The sequence below is a fragment of the Notamacropus eugenii genome, chromosome 6 (genome assembly GCF_028372415.1).
Source record: "Notamacropus eugenii isolate mMacEug1 chromosome 6, mMacEug1.pri_v2, whole genome shotgun sequence".
In the NCBI taxonomy this organism is placed as follows: Eukaryota; Metazoa; Chordata; class Mammalia; order Diprotodontia; family Macropodidae; genus Notamacropus; species Notamacropus eugenii.
In genome coordinates this window covers 308,404,833-308,420,083 of record NC_092877.1, presented here as the reverse complement: position 1 = coordinate 308,420,083, position 15,251 = coordinate 308,404,833, and the positions used below count along the sequence as shown (strand labels likewise).

General features: G+C 37.5%; 1 long non-coding RNA gene across 1 annotated transcript in view; it reads right to left on the bottom strand.

Moving 5' to 3' along the window:
• Positions 1–1,170: 1,170 nt before the first annotated feature.
• The window catches only part of LOC140509696 (uncharacterized), a 93,109-nt gene continuing 79,028 nt past the window's right edge, over positions 1,171–15,251 (bottom strand). The window contains exon 3 of the long non-coding RNA XR_011968884.1: positions 1,171–1,368. This is a non-coding gene — a long non-coding RNA (uncharacterized lncRNA). The remainder of the gene's footprint in view (positions 1,369–15,251) is intronic.

The window sequence follows — 15,251 nt, the reverse complement described above, 5'->3', positions numbered from 1 at the left end:
ATAAGTATCTACCACCTCCCAAGCCTTTTAGCTTGGTTTTACAAACTTTAAAAAGTATTCTCTATCCTTGAATTACTTAATGAAAAAATATCAACCAATTGATGGGAAATAGTGTGAATTGCTTCCCCAGATATAATGTAAGCTTCTGGATGGCATGAAATGAACACAATATTATAAGATTTTGGTTTGACCAAGGCAAAGCACTATGGGACTATAAACTTCTTGTAACTAGAAGCTAATTTTTTTTTAAATGCAGTCTAAGACCACCTTAGGTTTCCTGGTTGCTATTTCACATTGTTGATTCACCTTAAGCCTATAGCCCTTTGAATTCTATTTACCCTTTTCAGAAAAAATGCTGTCTAGCCATGCTTCCCCCACCTTGCACTCATGAAGTTGATATTTCCTTAAAAAGCTGAAGTGAAAGACTTTGCTTTGATTTCTATTACATTGCATTCTATTCAATTTGGCCCAATGTTCCAACCTGTCAAGATCTTTTTGAATGCCAGATCTGTCATTCAGCATGATATCTATTCTTAATTGTGAGTGATCTGCAAATGTGATTAATGTTCTATCTAAGAGTTCTCCAGAATCAACAACAAAAATATTCATCAGTATACTATCAAATAGAGATTTGTGGGACACCTCCCACACTGGATGTGGGACCCTCCCTCTTTCTAAGCTGACATCAAACCATTGATAACTGCTCTTTGTTTTGGGTCATTCAACAAGTTAGGTCTATATTCACCTAAATACAGTCTTGGTTAGCCCATATCTCTCCTTTTTTATTTTTTTCTGTAAGAATAACATATAATATTTTTATCAAATGATCAAGAAGACCTGAGTTCAAGTCTGAGGCCTTAGAAACATATTAGCTATGTGACCTGGAGCAAGTCTCTTCACCTCTGCTTGCCTCGTTCTTCTCAACTGTAAAATGGGGATAGGAACAGTACCTACTTTGCAGGGTTGTTGTGAGGATCAAAGATCCCGTAAGACTATGTTTGTAAAGAGGTTAGCACAGTACCTGGCATGTAGTAGATGCTATATAAATGCTTATTCCCTTTCCTTAATAGTCAAATAAAACATACCACCTTAGCCAACCAGTGGAAGATCCTGGGCCCTATTGTGATAGAGCAGGTAAATACCAACATAAGGACTCTCCACTCTCCTCACGTACCTTAGCACAGCCAGTGGAACTGTCAGACTCCAGATAAGAGAACCCACCATATGCTTCAACGTAGCCCCAGGCAGACAGGCATCATTTGGCAGGGACCTCCACATGCTTCAGCATGACTCCAGGTGTCCTCCAGCAACTGGACCTCCATGTGCTCTGGCACAGCAAGAATTCTCCCGTGGCCAGAACTCAAGGTGCTTCAGTGTAGCCGCAGGGAAACAGAGAAACACCACATTAAGCCTCAGCACATGCCAGACACTACCACTAGGACCCCAGCTCGGCACCAGGTAAGCTGCCAAACTCCTACAGCCTAGAATAGCCCCAGCCACCATCCACTCCACTGCCCCAGCACAGCAGGAGACACAAGGGTTCCCCAGTGACTTCAGGTTAACAAAAGCATAGCGCCAGGTAAACAGCCAGGGACTACAGCCCCTCACGTAAGAAGCCTGAGACAGTGCTCCTTCCACCCTGGCTGCAGAGCTCAAATTTAAAAGAAAGGAAACAAATCCTCCCACCAAAAAAATGAACAAATTACACCAAAATGAAAGGAAGAAATTGATCACAGAAATTTATTATGACGACAGAGAAGAACAAGACACAAACTCAACAACAATGTCAAAATAACTTTGGATGAAACCCCAAAGGAAAATGGGAAGTGGTCTTAAGTCAAGAAAGAATTCAGGAACCAAAAGAAGCCTAGTTAGGGATAAAGGGAAAAGAAAACATAGGGGATTCAATGGAACTGAATGGCTTACATCCCTATATGGGAAGATGATACTTCTAATTCTTAAAAATTGTATCACTAATAGTGTGTTTGTCCTTCATTGCCAAAGAAGACCATGCCATCAGAGAAATAATGACATGATTTGCACTTGACTTTGTTTTGAGTGAGGGAGGGATATACAGGTAACCACCTTCACTTCTCCTTCAGAGCCATCTGAATCCAGTGACCAGACATTCATCAGGATGACTGGAGATGACCCAGGGTGAGGCAATTGGGGTTAAGTGACTTTGCCCAAGGTCACACAGCTAGTGAATGTCAAGTGTCTGAGGTGAGATTTGAACTCAGGTCCTCCTGACTCCTGCACTGGTGCTCTAGCCACTGCATTATCTAGCCTCCCCATCACTAACAGTATAGCTAGAAGGAATATACATAGTCAGAGGGTACAGGTAGAAGGTGCATTTGAAAGAGTACAATGGGTGCTGAAGGAAAGGAAAGGTAGAATAGGATAAATTATTTCACATGAAGTGGCACAAAAGACCTATTACAGTGGAGGGGAAGATAACAGAATAGGAGATGGGCATTACTTGAACCTTACTCTCATTAGAGAGTATTATTCCCTCACAGAGGGAATAATACACAAAATCAGTTGAATATAGGAATCTATCTTATCTGACAGGAAAGTAGGAGGAGAGGAGATTAAGTAAAGGGGAGGAGGTGGGGACTGACAGAAGAGAGGACAGATCAGGGGAGTTTGTAGACAGAAGCAAAACACTGGTGAGAAGGGAATGGGTTAAAGGAGAGAGAACACAAACAGGAGGAAGAATAAGATGGAGGGAAATACAGAGGTAGCAATCATAGCTATGAATATGAATGGGATGAATTCTCCTATAAAATGGAAGTGCATAACAGACTGGATCAAAAATTAGAATCCTATAATATGATGTTAGTAAGAAACATACTTGAAGCAGAAAGACACAAACAGAGTAAAGGTAGGGGGCTGGAACAGAATCCATTATGCTTCAACTGAAGTAAAAAAAAAGTAGGAGTAGTGATTCAGATCTCATAAAAAGTAAAAGCAAAAATAGACCCAATTAAAAGCAATAAGGAAAGAAACTACATCTTGCCAAAAGATACCATAGACAATGAAGCAATATCATTACTAAACATGAATCCACCAAGTGGGATAGCATTCAAATTCTTAAAGAAGTTAAGTGCATTATAGGAAGAAATAGACAGGCAAACTTTACTAGTGAAGAACTTCAACTTTCCCATATCAAAACACAGTAAACCCAACCAAAAAAATAAAAAAGAGAGAAACTAAGGAGGTAAATAGAATATTAGAAAAGTTAGATATGACAGACTCTTGGCATGATTTAGACATAAAGGGTGATATCATAAACAAATTAGAAGAAGGAATAATTTACCTGTCAGATCTATGGAGAGGGGATGAATTCATGACCAAAGAAGAGACAGAGAGCATTACAAAAGGTAAAATAGATAATTTTGATTGTATTAAATGAACAGGCTTTTGTACAAAGAAAACCAATGCAACCAAGATTAAAAGGAAAGCAGAAAGCTGGGAAACAATCTTTATAGCAAGTGTCTCTGATAATGACCTCAAAATATAGAGAAATAAGTCAAATTTACAAAAATAAAAGAATTTACAAGAATACGAGTAATTATCCAATTGATAAATGGTCAAGAGACATGAACAGGTGGTTTTCAGATGAAGGAATAAAAGCTATTTATAGGCATATGAAGAAATGCTCTAAATTGCTTCTGATTAGAAAAATGCAAATTAAAACAACTCTGAGGTACTACCTCACATCTATCAGATTGGCTAATACTACAAAAAAAGAAAATAAGTGCTGGAGAAGATGTGGGAAAATTTGGACACTAATGCACTGTTGGTAGAGTTCTGAACTGATCCATCCAGTCTGGAGAGCAATTTGGAACTATGTCCAAAGGACAATAAAACTGTGCATACCCTTTGATCCAGCAATGGCACTTCTAAGTCTGTGTCTCATAAAAAGGGGGAAAGCACCTACATGTGCAAAAAATATTTGTAACAACCCTTTTTGTGGTGGCAAAATATTGGAAATGGAGGGATGCCCATTAACTGGGGAGTGGGTGAACTAGCTATAGTATGTGAATGTAATGGAATATGATTGTGTAATAAGAAATTATAAACAGCTTTCAGAAAAACCTGAAAAGACTTGTATGAACTGATGCAAAGTAAAATGAGGAAAATCAGGAAAACATTGTGCCCAGTATCAGCAAAATTGTGTGATGATCAACTATGAATGACTCAGCTCTTCTCAGCAACACAATGATCCTAGAGAAGTATAAAGAACTCACAAAGGAAAATGCTATCCATAGAACTGATGAATTTGAATGCATAAGGAAGCTTATTTTTTCACTCACTTTACTCTTTCTTGTGATTTTGTTTTGCTTTTGATCTATTTCTTCTTTCACAACCGTGAATAATAGGGACATATTTTTGCATGATAGTACATGTATAGACTTTGTCAATCTGGTACCATTTTCAGAAGAGGGAAAGGTAAGGATGGAGGGAGAGTTATTTGGAACTCAAAATATAATATAAATGAATGCTGAAGATTTTCTTGTCATGTAAAGGGAAAAATAAAATACTATTTTAAGAGAAAGTTGCCAAAAAAGGAAAAATTATTCTTGATGCCAAGAAAATCTTTTTAAAAAAATTTCTAACACAGTGTCTAACACATAAAAAGGGTTCACTAAATATTTGCTGAATTGAGCTTCATAATCACCAAGGGTGATTTTTTTTTAGGGGTGGAGGGTCTGACTCCATCTTTTTCCTGTAAGAATAAATGGTTGGTTCCTAAGTAGGGGTGTTCTGATTCTCACCAAATAATATCTTGTCTTTTTATTGAGCAAACAACATCCTAGGCTAATTCAGAATTTTTGTATTAAGATATCTGATGTCACTAGAGAGTTCTGTTCTATTATCAACTACAGTCATGCTAAACTTGATGTGAAAAATTGTCTCTAATATGCTTGCTGCCTTCTGCAGACAATGGGGAGAGGGAGGAAGAATGTAGTACTTCAAAACCCAAGTTTCCCATTTAGGACTATAATTAACTATTCATCCTGGCCATTGTGCACTTGAAAGCAATAATAAGCAAAAAAGGAAGCCACAGCAAGAAGGAAAAATGTTGATGTTCATTTCACCCAAATTGTGTCAATCTCTGAAGTTGTCAACACAGCATGATAAGCAGTATTCAGGAGCTAAAATGAGAATGTGTGGTACACAACATTGTTATCCCAGGAAACATCAGTTCTCATCTTCTTTTTTGTCCTCCTTGTACTGTCAATAGAGCTCATGAATGGAAGAGAAAGTGAAAAGTCACCAGAGGAAAGCATTGCATTAATATTTAATATTGGGCTTTTCCAAGAGTGTGAAGAGAATGAAACCATTCAAATGCAAATACAGTTTGCAAAGATGAACGATGTCTGATGTTTTGCCTAAAATACCTTCATTTTGTTCAAGTTTGCCTTGAAAAAAAAAAGTTTGATGTTTTGCCCAAAATAGTACTAGTTTTGCTTCCTCTACAAAACATTTAAATAAGGTTTATGGTTATATTCTCTTTTGTCCAGGGTGATTCAGAAGGTTGGCCTCATGGCTTCGAGAATGTCAAATAAATGGGCATGTAAGTCACTCTCATTTTCCAAATTATGTATCCTCAAGATATCATCACTATGCTTTCAATCATACTTGTCCTGCCTTATGAGGTTTCCACTGAGCAGTTGAATGTTTGACTGAAAAATACCCTTTGACCACAAGAACAAAAAAATTTATAGCAGCTCTTTTTGTGGTGGCCAAGAATTGGAAATTGAGGGCATGTCCATAAACTGGGGAATGGTTGTACAAGTTGTGGTATACGAATGTAATGGAATACTCTTGTGCTATAAGAAATGATGAATTGGCAGACTTCAGAAAAACCTAGAAAGATATGTGTGAACTGATGCAGGGCGAAGAGAGAAGAATCAGGAAGCATTACACACAGTTACAGCCCACATTGTGCAATGACTAACTTTGATAGACTTGGCTCTTCTCAGCAAGGCAAGGTTCTAAGACAACTTTGAAAGGCTCATGATGGAAAATACTATCCATATTCAGATAAAGAACTAAAGAGTCTGAATGAAGATTGAAGCATACTATTTGCTCTCTCTCTTTCTCTCTCTCTCTCTCTCTCTCTCTCATTTCTTCTTTCTCATTGTTCAGTCTATTGGTTCTAATTCTTCTTTACAACATGACTGAAAATATGTTAAATATGAATGTATATGTAGAGCCTATAATCAGGTTGTACACTGTCTTGAGCAGGTGGGACAGGAGGGAGGGGGAGAAAATTTAAAACTCAAAAACTTGTGTAACTGAATGTTGTAAATTGAAAATAAATACTTTTTTAAACATGTAAAAAATAAATAAAAATATCCTTTCTCTTAATGGTTTAGCCTACATCAAATAAGATTGCATTAAGTACCCCAATTTTCTGGTTGTTATGTTATAGATCAAACCTGCACAACGTGGCAGTAGATAGGGGCCAAAATTAAAATAAGCTAAACCTCTTCAGGCTGAATATGGGGTTTTAGTGGCTCACTTTCCAAATAAAGGTATAATTAATTAGTAAGCTATTTTGCAAATAAACCACATTAAAAACTGAAATTTCAATCAATATCAATTAATTACACTTATTACTTGGGATTTTTATTTATCATGAATCACATTGATATTTTTAAAAATGCTTTGCTGAGTGATACAAATTTTAATACACTTTTTCAGGTTTTCTTACTGTTTACTCTTAGTTTGCCGTATTATACTTCTTGTTAGCAATCACTTTATGGTACTCCAGAATCACATTTGAAATAGATTTCTTTAGAAATCTGAAAACTAACTTTCATAGCCACCTGACTTTCTGAGTTTACTTTCTTGAAGAACTATTGTTCTCCACTGAAATTTTTCAACAATTTGGATGCTTTGATTTGTTTATCATTGGTGTCCAATAGATTATGTCCCTTTGGACCAGCTGTTATTTCTCAGCAAACAAAGCACAATATTTTGTCTCGTATGTAGGTAAACAAGTATGTATTTGTCCACTCTGGGTTATACAATTTATGTTCTGATTCAATCTTCCATCTCTTTTTATTACCCATTTTACAAAGTCAATCCAAAAACTGTAATGTTAAAACCAAAAAATCTCAATAGCAACTGCTCACTTACAAAGAAATACTGCATTGAGTGTCTGATTTTGAAGAGAGCACCAGACACTCATGTAGCTTGGAGGGCAGCTCTTCAGCAGAGGAGGGGAGGAAGCTTTCATGTTGTTGCCGCTCATCACATAGCAGGCATCAACTGCATTGGCATGTGGCTGTACTCACTTTGTCTCTGTTCAATGCCAGTAACAACCAAAAACACAGAAAAATATGATTCTCACTCCTCTCAGACAAGAGACAGACTGTCTATGGTTGATTGTCATGGGTCATGTGACAACTCACCCACCAAGTTCCCTGAAAGGCACAAGAGTGACTAGTAAAAGCTGGGTTAAGTGTGATACAGACAAAGCACTTACTACAGTGTTACTTTCTTTCACATCCTCTACACTTTTTGTGAGCTATTCGAAATCCTTTGGTGGGCGAAATGCAGGCTATGTGTTGTGCAGGTCTGTTATAGGGGGCAGACTGGGGTGGGGAAAGGTGTGGAAGTGAGAAAAGCCTAAAATTCAGTGAGGCAACAATGCTGCCTGAAGAAACACCTACACACCTATAAGTTAAGGAAAATTCCACAGTTTTATCAAAAGAGACTGGAGTAGAGAATTATATTCCATGCATGAAATCATATCTTTTCTTTATTATTTGCCAAAAAAAGGGAAGATGCTCCCTAATTCCCCAAACAATTGTAGCATAGCGTCTGAATTTATGCATACAGGCAGAATGGATTCTTGGGTGTAGAGAGTAGGGTATTAAAGTCAGAGTGGAGCATGATTGACTACTTTAATATGTTCCATTTACAGATTTCAAGTCAAATAAAAAAATAAGTGATTTGTAGTGAACAATTGGGTAAATACCAGTTGGAATAAATTAAACAAAAGGCTTCTTGTCTATTCTGTATTGTTCTGATGACCCAAACAGTGGAAGACTGTGTTTAGCTCTTGATATTCCGCTATAGGAAAGACATAGATAAATTAGAGGGATTTAAGTGAGAAGAAACAAAATGATTTAAAAAAATCGTTTTTGATGAGGGCCTTTTGGATTCCTCATTCAAAAAAGAAATGAAAATTTTGTATGATTCAACTAAGCCAGTGACAAAGGGAAGGTAAAAGCATCCTTATGTCTTTGTCAGATACAAATACTATTTAAACAACTTGTTTGACAAACTTGACAGAGTCACATACAGACAAAAAGAATCTGAAAAAAAATATTGAATGCATTTCTAAAGGAAAATTTGGAAGCCCCACTGCTACTGACTTTTGGGAATTGACTAAAAGCTGAATTTAGATATCAGTTCTAAACACCAAAAACAAAACAAACAGATTAACAAAAAACCCATAGACTCTCAGACTTAAAAGGGACATTGGGGCCACATACTTGAACTCAACTTGTACTTGAAAGGAATTCCCTCTACATTATCAACCAATCAACAAAGAAGTATTTAAATGCATAATATATAGTGTGCCTAAGACTGCTAAATGTTGAGAAGATGTAGATAAATATGAAATAGTCCCTGTGCTCAATAAGCTTACATTCTATCAGAGAGACAAATCGTCATTCTGAAAATTAGTTATCTAGTCTTTGACTGAAGATGTAATGAAAGTTAACCTAGCAACTCTTTCGGCATTCCATTTCCTGAGACCGGCAAGGCAAGGCAAGGCTCCTCCAGAGCCATCTGAATCCAGTGACCAGATATTCATCAGGAAGACTGGAGATGACCCAGGATGCACTGGGAGACCTTGGGCCCTTTTTCTTTGGCAGTACTCACTTAGGGTGAGGCAACCCCCATTCATTGAATAGGCCTCTGGAGTAGAAGTGAGGCTGGTGACCTGCACAGCCCTCCCTCACTCAAAACAAAGTCAATTGCAAGTCATGTCATCATTCCTCTGATGGCATGGTCTTCTTTGGCAATGAAAGACGAACACAACAACACAGTGTTTCCTGAAATAACATACACATGCCCCATTTATAGGAGCACAATTAGCCTGAAAATTCTCAGAATTTTTTTCTTATACCTTGCAGTTATGCAAAACATATTTCCATATTAGCTATGTTGCAAAATAAAACACAAATCCTCCAAAAATAAAGAAAATTAAAGTTTTTAAAAGTGTGTTTTGATGAGTATTTAAATTCTGTCAGTTCTTTCTCTGGAGGTGGAAAATAACATCATAAGACCTTCTGAGTAGTCTTGGATCATTGTAGTGCTGAGGATAACAAAGTTATTCATAGCGGATCATTATACCATATTGTTCTTACTGTGTACAATCTTCTTCTGGTTCTGCTCATTTCACTTTGTATGAGTTCAAATAAGTCTTCCCAAATTTTTCTTAAAGCCTTCTGCTCATCATTACTTATTTAGCACAATAATCTTCTATCACAATCAAACACTACAACTTGTTCAGCCATTCTCCAACTGATAGGCATCCCCTCAATTTCTAATTTTGCCACCACAAAAAAGAGCTACTATAAATATTTTTGTACATATAGAGCCTTTCTTCTTTAAAAAATATCTCTTTGGGATAAAGACCTAGTAGTGATGTTGCTGGATAAAAAGATATGCACAGTTTTATAGCCCTTTGGATATATTTCCAAATTCCTCTCCAGAATGGTTGGATGAGTTCATAACAACACCAACAGTACAGTAATGTCCCAATTTTTCTATATGCCCTTCATTTGTCATTTTCCTTTTCTATCATATTAGTCAATCTGATGAGCATGAGTAGTACCTCAGAGTTATTTTAATTTGCATTTCTCTAGTCAAAAGTAATTTAGAGCAGTTTTTCATGAGTATGATAGCTTTGATTTCTTTTTTCTGAAAACTGTTCATATCCTGTTGGAGAATGATTCATATTCTTATAAATTTGACTCAGTTCTCTATGTATTGAAAAAATAAGAACTGTATCAGAGAAACATGCTGTAAAAATAATTTTCCAGTTTCTTGCTTTTCTTCTCATTTTGGCTGCATTGATTTTGTTATGATCTTAAATAATTAACCACTATTGGTTACACTAGGGACCATTTCAAAATGCTATAAGTTTATTAATGTAAAATGTGATATTTCTTAACTCTGGATCCTGATGTCTGTTTTCCATCAAATTCTATGATGGTGTCCCTCCTTTCATAAAGAGTTCAATAAGGGGTAGGTAGGTGGTACAGTGAATAGAGCACCAGCCCTGGAGTCAGGAGGACCTGAGTTCAAGTCTGACCTCAGACATGTGACACCAGCTGGGTGACTTTGGGCAAGTCACTTAACCCCAATTGCCTTGCTTTCCCTCCTCCAAAAAAATTGTTCAATGATGACCTCACAGACTCTTTACCCCTTCTAACTCCATAATAGGGGACTTTTAACGGTTATGTTTATATTTCTTTGAATGTCCTAACATCTCAGCTTCTTATCCTATTTAGCTCTGATGAACTACTCTTTCACTACACTTCAGATACATGTAGAGATAACATAGTCATTGCCCACAAGTGTTCTACTTCCATTTTGAAGAACTATGATATTCCTTTATCAGATCATACTCGCTTACTGCCCCATCTCTTTTTATGCCATATACCTGCTAAACCTCTACTTCATCCTCCCCATGACCTTCAATTCCCCCATCCCATCTACAGTACTTGGCTATACTATCACTTCTCTATACTCTTTTCCCATTCCCAACATCTTAGTGAATCAGTTCAGCTTCACTACCCTCTCCTCTCTACCTTGTCTTTTTGCTGTTCATGCTCCAGGCCTAGATTACTCCCACTTTCACCCTCCTTTTCTGTTCATATACTACTGAATATAACTAGAGGAAAACCTCCACTCCTGTTGATTGAACTCACTTATGTGATTTAATCTCAATTGGGTTCCATTGCTTCAAGACATGCCTTTTATTCCTTCCTAATTGTTTCTTCATCCCATTCTTCAGAACCATTCTAAATCTTCTTTTCTGTATTTGCTATAGTTAAGTTCTCTTAGGCATGTCCAACTCTTTGTCTCATAACAGCCATTCCCCACTATTTCATCTAAAGTCTTTGACTTCATTCTTTACTGAGAGATCTAGGCTATTCACCAAGTCCCTCTTATTCCCTCCTCATCTCACAATTCCTTAACATCATCATCAGCTACTTTTTTCCCTTTGACCCAGTCTTTGATGAAGAGGCATCCCTTCTCCTCACTAAGGCCAACCCTAATATCTACCCTTTTATCCCATCCTGTGCTGTATTTTCCAAAAGATTGCAGTGACTATCATCTTCCCTCCCCCTATTCAATTCCTCCATCTGCTGGGTGCCTACAAACCTAACTTTTATTTCTAAAGGCAAAAAGGACTAAATCCTACAATCCCTACAAGTTACTATAATATTTAAAATTCTCCTATGGCTCAGGTCTGATCATGTCGCCTTCTACCACCACCCTTAGTTAGTCCAGTGTCAGTAAGTCTGTAAACATTCAAGTGCTTACTATGATTCAGGGACTAAGGATACAAAGAATGCAAAAGACAGTTCCTGACCACAAGAAGCTCACAATGTAATGAGAGAAGACAACAATTTTTTTTTTAAATGGGGGAAGAAAGAGGTGAGGCATGATAAAGTCCTGCAGTTATGTGGGAAATGATCAGATGGCTATCCTCAGCACCCTCATTAAATGGAGGATCTGGGAAGAACTCTCCAATGTTCACCCCCACCATCTTGAATCAAAGAAGAAGGGTTTAGGGAGGAGACATGAAATGGGTAGGAGTTTTAGAGTTGATTTGATTTTTGCAAGGAAATGAATTTCTAGAGCCCATGATGAAGTCCAAAAAGTCAGGCAGAAAATGATGAGATAATTTCCCTGGGTGTTCATCTTCAATGGATGATCTGGAAGAAGCACTCCAATGTCCATCCTCTACCCTTTCCAATCAGAGGGAAGGGGCAAAGAAACTCCTGTTTGGTATTTGAAACCTCACCTTCTTACCTTGCCAACCTTGTTGCACATTGATCCCCTCTGTGTACTCTAAGATGTGGCCACGCTGGACTTCTTGCTGTTCTGTTTCCCTGAAGCTCCATGTTCTATGTACATGCTTTTGGACTGACTCTATCTACTCCATACGTGGGGAAACTGTGGCCTTCTAGGTCCTTGGGTGCAGCCTTCTGACTAAGTTCAAGTTTTACAGAATAAATCTTTTTATTAAGTTTGTATTCAGTCAAAGGTTCACACTTGAAGACTTAGAGGGCCATGTGTGACCTTCAGACCACAGGTTCCCCAGCTCTACTCTACTTCATGCCTAAAATGCTCTCACTCCTCACCTTTATCTCTTCTGATCTTTGGTTTATGTGAAGACTGCTTAGGCATCACCTTCCACATGAAACCCTTCATGATTCCCCATCACTCCTGCCCTATATCTGCAAACTACCCTTAATTCATTTTGTGTTGATTCTGTATGTCCATGTATGTTGTCTCTAGACTTAGAATATAAGTTCCTTGAGATCAGCTACTGCATCACTTCTATCTTTGTATCCCTAACAATTAACATACTGCCTGGGAAGGCTCTTAATATATGTTGATTGACTCATTTCACTTAAAATAATGCATAACAGCTCACATCCACACCCTGGCTCTTCACCTCTGCCAGACATCTTGTTCCTACATCCAGTTGTCTTTAAGATAGAGACAAAACTCAAAGTAACATCACTCCCTTGGTTATTACACTGTCTGTCACTAATGAACTATCTGCTGAGAAAATAACTTGGGGAGTTTCTTTACTAATAGTAGTGGGTTGATTAGATAGATGGTGACTTACCTAAACTGATAGCTAATGTAGAGGGCCAGGGACAGAGATATCTGCAGATTCAAGTACACATGCCCTTGTCTTGTATCTTTACTTTTTGTCTGTTAAACCATTTTTCAGTCACGTCCAACTTTTCCTTACCCCATTTGGGGTTTTATTGGCAAAGGTACTGGAGGGGTTTATCATTTCCAGTTAATTTTACAGATTAGAAAACCAAGGCAAACAGGGTTAAGTAACTTGCCCAGGGTTAAGTAACTTGCTCAGGTACCGCTAGTACATGTCTGAAGTCAGATTTAAACTCAGGAAGATGAGTCTTCCTGACTCCAGGCCTGGCACTGTATCCACTGCACCATCGAACTGTCCTATCTTTTACTTATAAATTGTCTATTTTGGTGGATTTGCGTCATTTTATTCCCAAACCCCCTCATCCTCCTCTCTCTCTCTCTCTCTCTCTCTTTCTCTCTCTCTCTCTCTCTCATTGTTATTTTATATTTTTTTCTTCCTTATAGTTTCTCCCATTCATTCTAATTCTTCTTTACATGACTGATGTGAAAATATGTTTAATGGGAATGTATATGTATTGCCTTTATCCAATTGCATGCCATCTTGGGGAGGAAGGAGGGGAGGAAGGCAGAGGAAATTTAAAACACAAAAGCTTATGAGAGCGAATGTTGAAAACTAAAATTAAATAAATTAATTTAAATTTAAAAAGACACAAAGATAGGAAATGGAATGTGCTTTTCACATTTGAAGCTCTGGTCTGAAACAGGAATTTAATCACTTTCATGGGCAGAAGTAGAGAGACATGAAATAATCATAATTCCAATTAACCCCTTTCTCCCTCTTTCCATTTCTTAAACTCTCTCTTCTGGCATTTTCCTTGAATTTTGGATATCAGAAAACCTGGATTCTGAAGCTGTTAGGATCTTCCCTTCTTTCTACTGATATACCATGCATACTTAATGCTTCCTATATGCCCCTTTATCCTTCACTCTCAAAACTGTTATTATTTCAGTGTCTTAATTCTCAGGGATCTGTGAAATGAGTTCATTTCTGAAGTATCAGACAGCTAAACATGGCCATTTCATTATAAAATTTCTCAGGTTCCTACAGAATGCTTAAGATAGTGGGTATAGAAGTACTGCTGTCTCTGTAGTTCACTCTAAATTATTCCTCTAGGTGCTCCCTTCACAAGCTCAGCAGTATGGCCCCCAGGAAAGCTAAACAAACTAGAGAAACTCACTAATAGACAGTCACCATTGCATCATCTGCAGGGTCTATAATCTGAGGAGTAGATTAGGTAGATTAGGGATTTAAGATTCTTCCCTCTTCCTCCAAGTATTATTTGACTCCACAGATACAGTTTTATGAAGACTACTTTCCAAAAAAACTGCATGGGACATCCTGGTTTTCCCTGCTAAAATATGTTGACTGAAAACAACCCCATTGTGGGCAGGAGGTTATTGGCTACAGATTATTTACCTTGCCTTCTCTGCTGTGATAATACTAAGTTGTCAAAGATACAAAGTCTGTACTATGCTTCCCCTCCAAGTGATAATGCTTATTTTTAAAGAATGGCTAAACATACCCATAATGGAGCCCAAGGGAATAAATCTCTAATGATCTAATGCGATTCCAAGGTATTGCATTACTATATAATCCCTCCCCTTTCTCCCATAAGCACTTAACTTTCTGTGTTCTCCCTTCTGGTGTCTGACAACACCCATCTTCTAGAGTAGGTTTCTTGACACTTTAGTACAGGGGGAAAAAATGAAAAAATATTATCCTTTGCCTTCTTCCCTGAAAATAACACATAACTCTTCTTTAGGTTTTTCTATGGATTTTATTGTAAAATATAGTTCAACTAGATAATCCTAGACTTTAACTGAGGCAGCAAGGGGAGCCTGAAGTCTCAAAAGCTATTTCACCATAGCAAAAGTTCTAGCTGGTCCTATCAAGGTGGAAGAGACCATAGAGATTACCTGGTCCTTACTTCCCAATACAAATATGAAGAAACAGAGCTACTGAATTCAAATGACTAGCGGAAGGTCATTCAACTCATAAGTAGCAGAACAACTTGATTTATATAGAAGTGTTCTGTCTCTAAGATCATTGTTCTTTCCTTTATGCCAAGTACTCTTAACATTTTCTGTGTCACGGAGCCCTTTCTCCATCTGGTAAAGTCTGTAGAACCCTGCTCAGAACAATAATCTTAAAGACATAAAACAAAATGCATTGGATTACAAAGGAAACCAATTATATTAAAATATAGCTAACAAAATAATTTTAGAAATGATCATAGACCCCAGTTTAAAAACCTCTACTCTATATCATACTTTGTATTTCAAACAAGAAATTG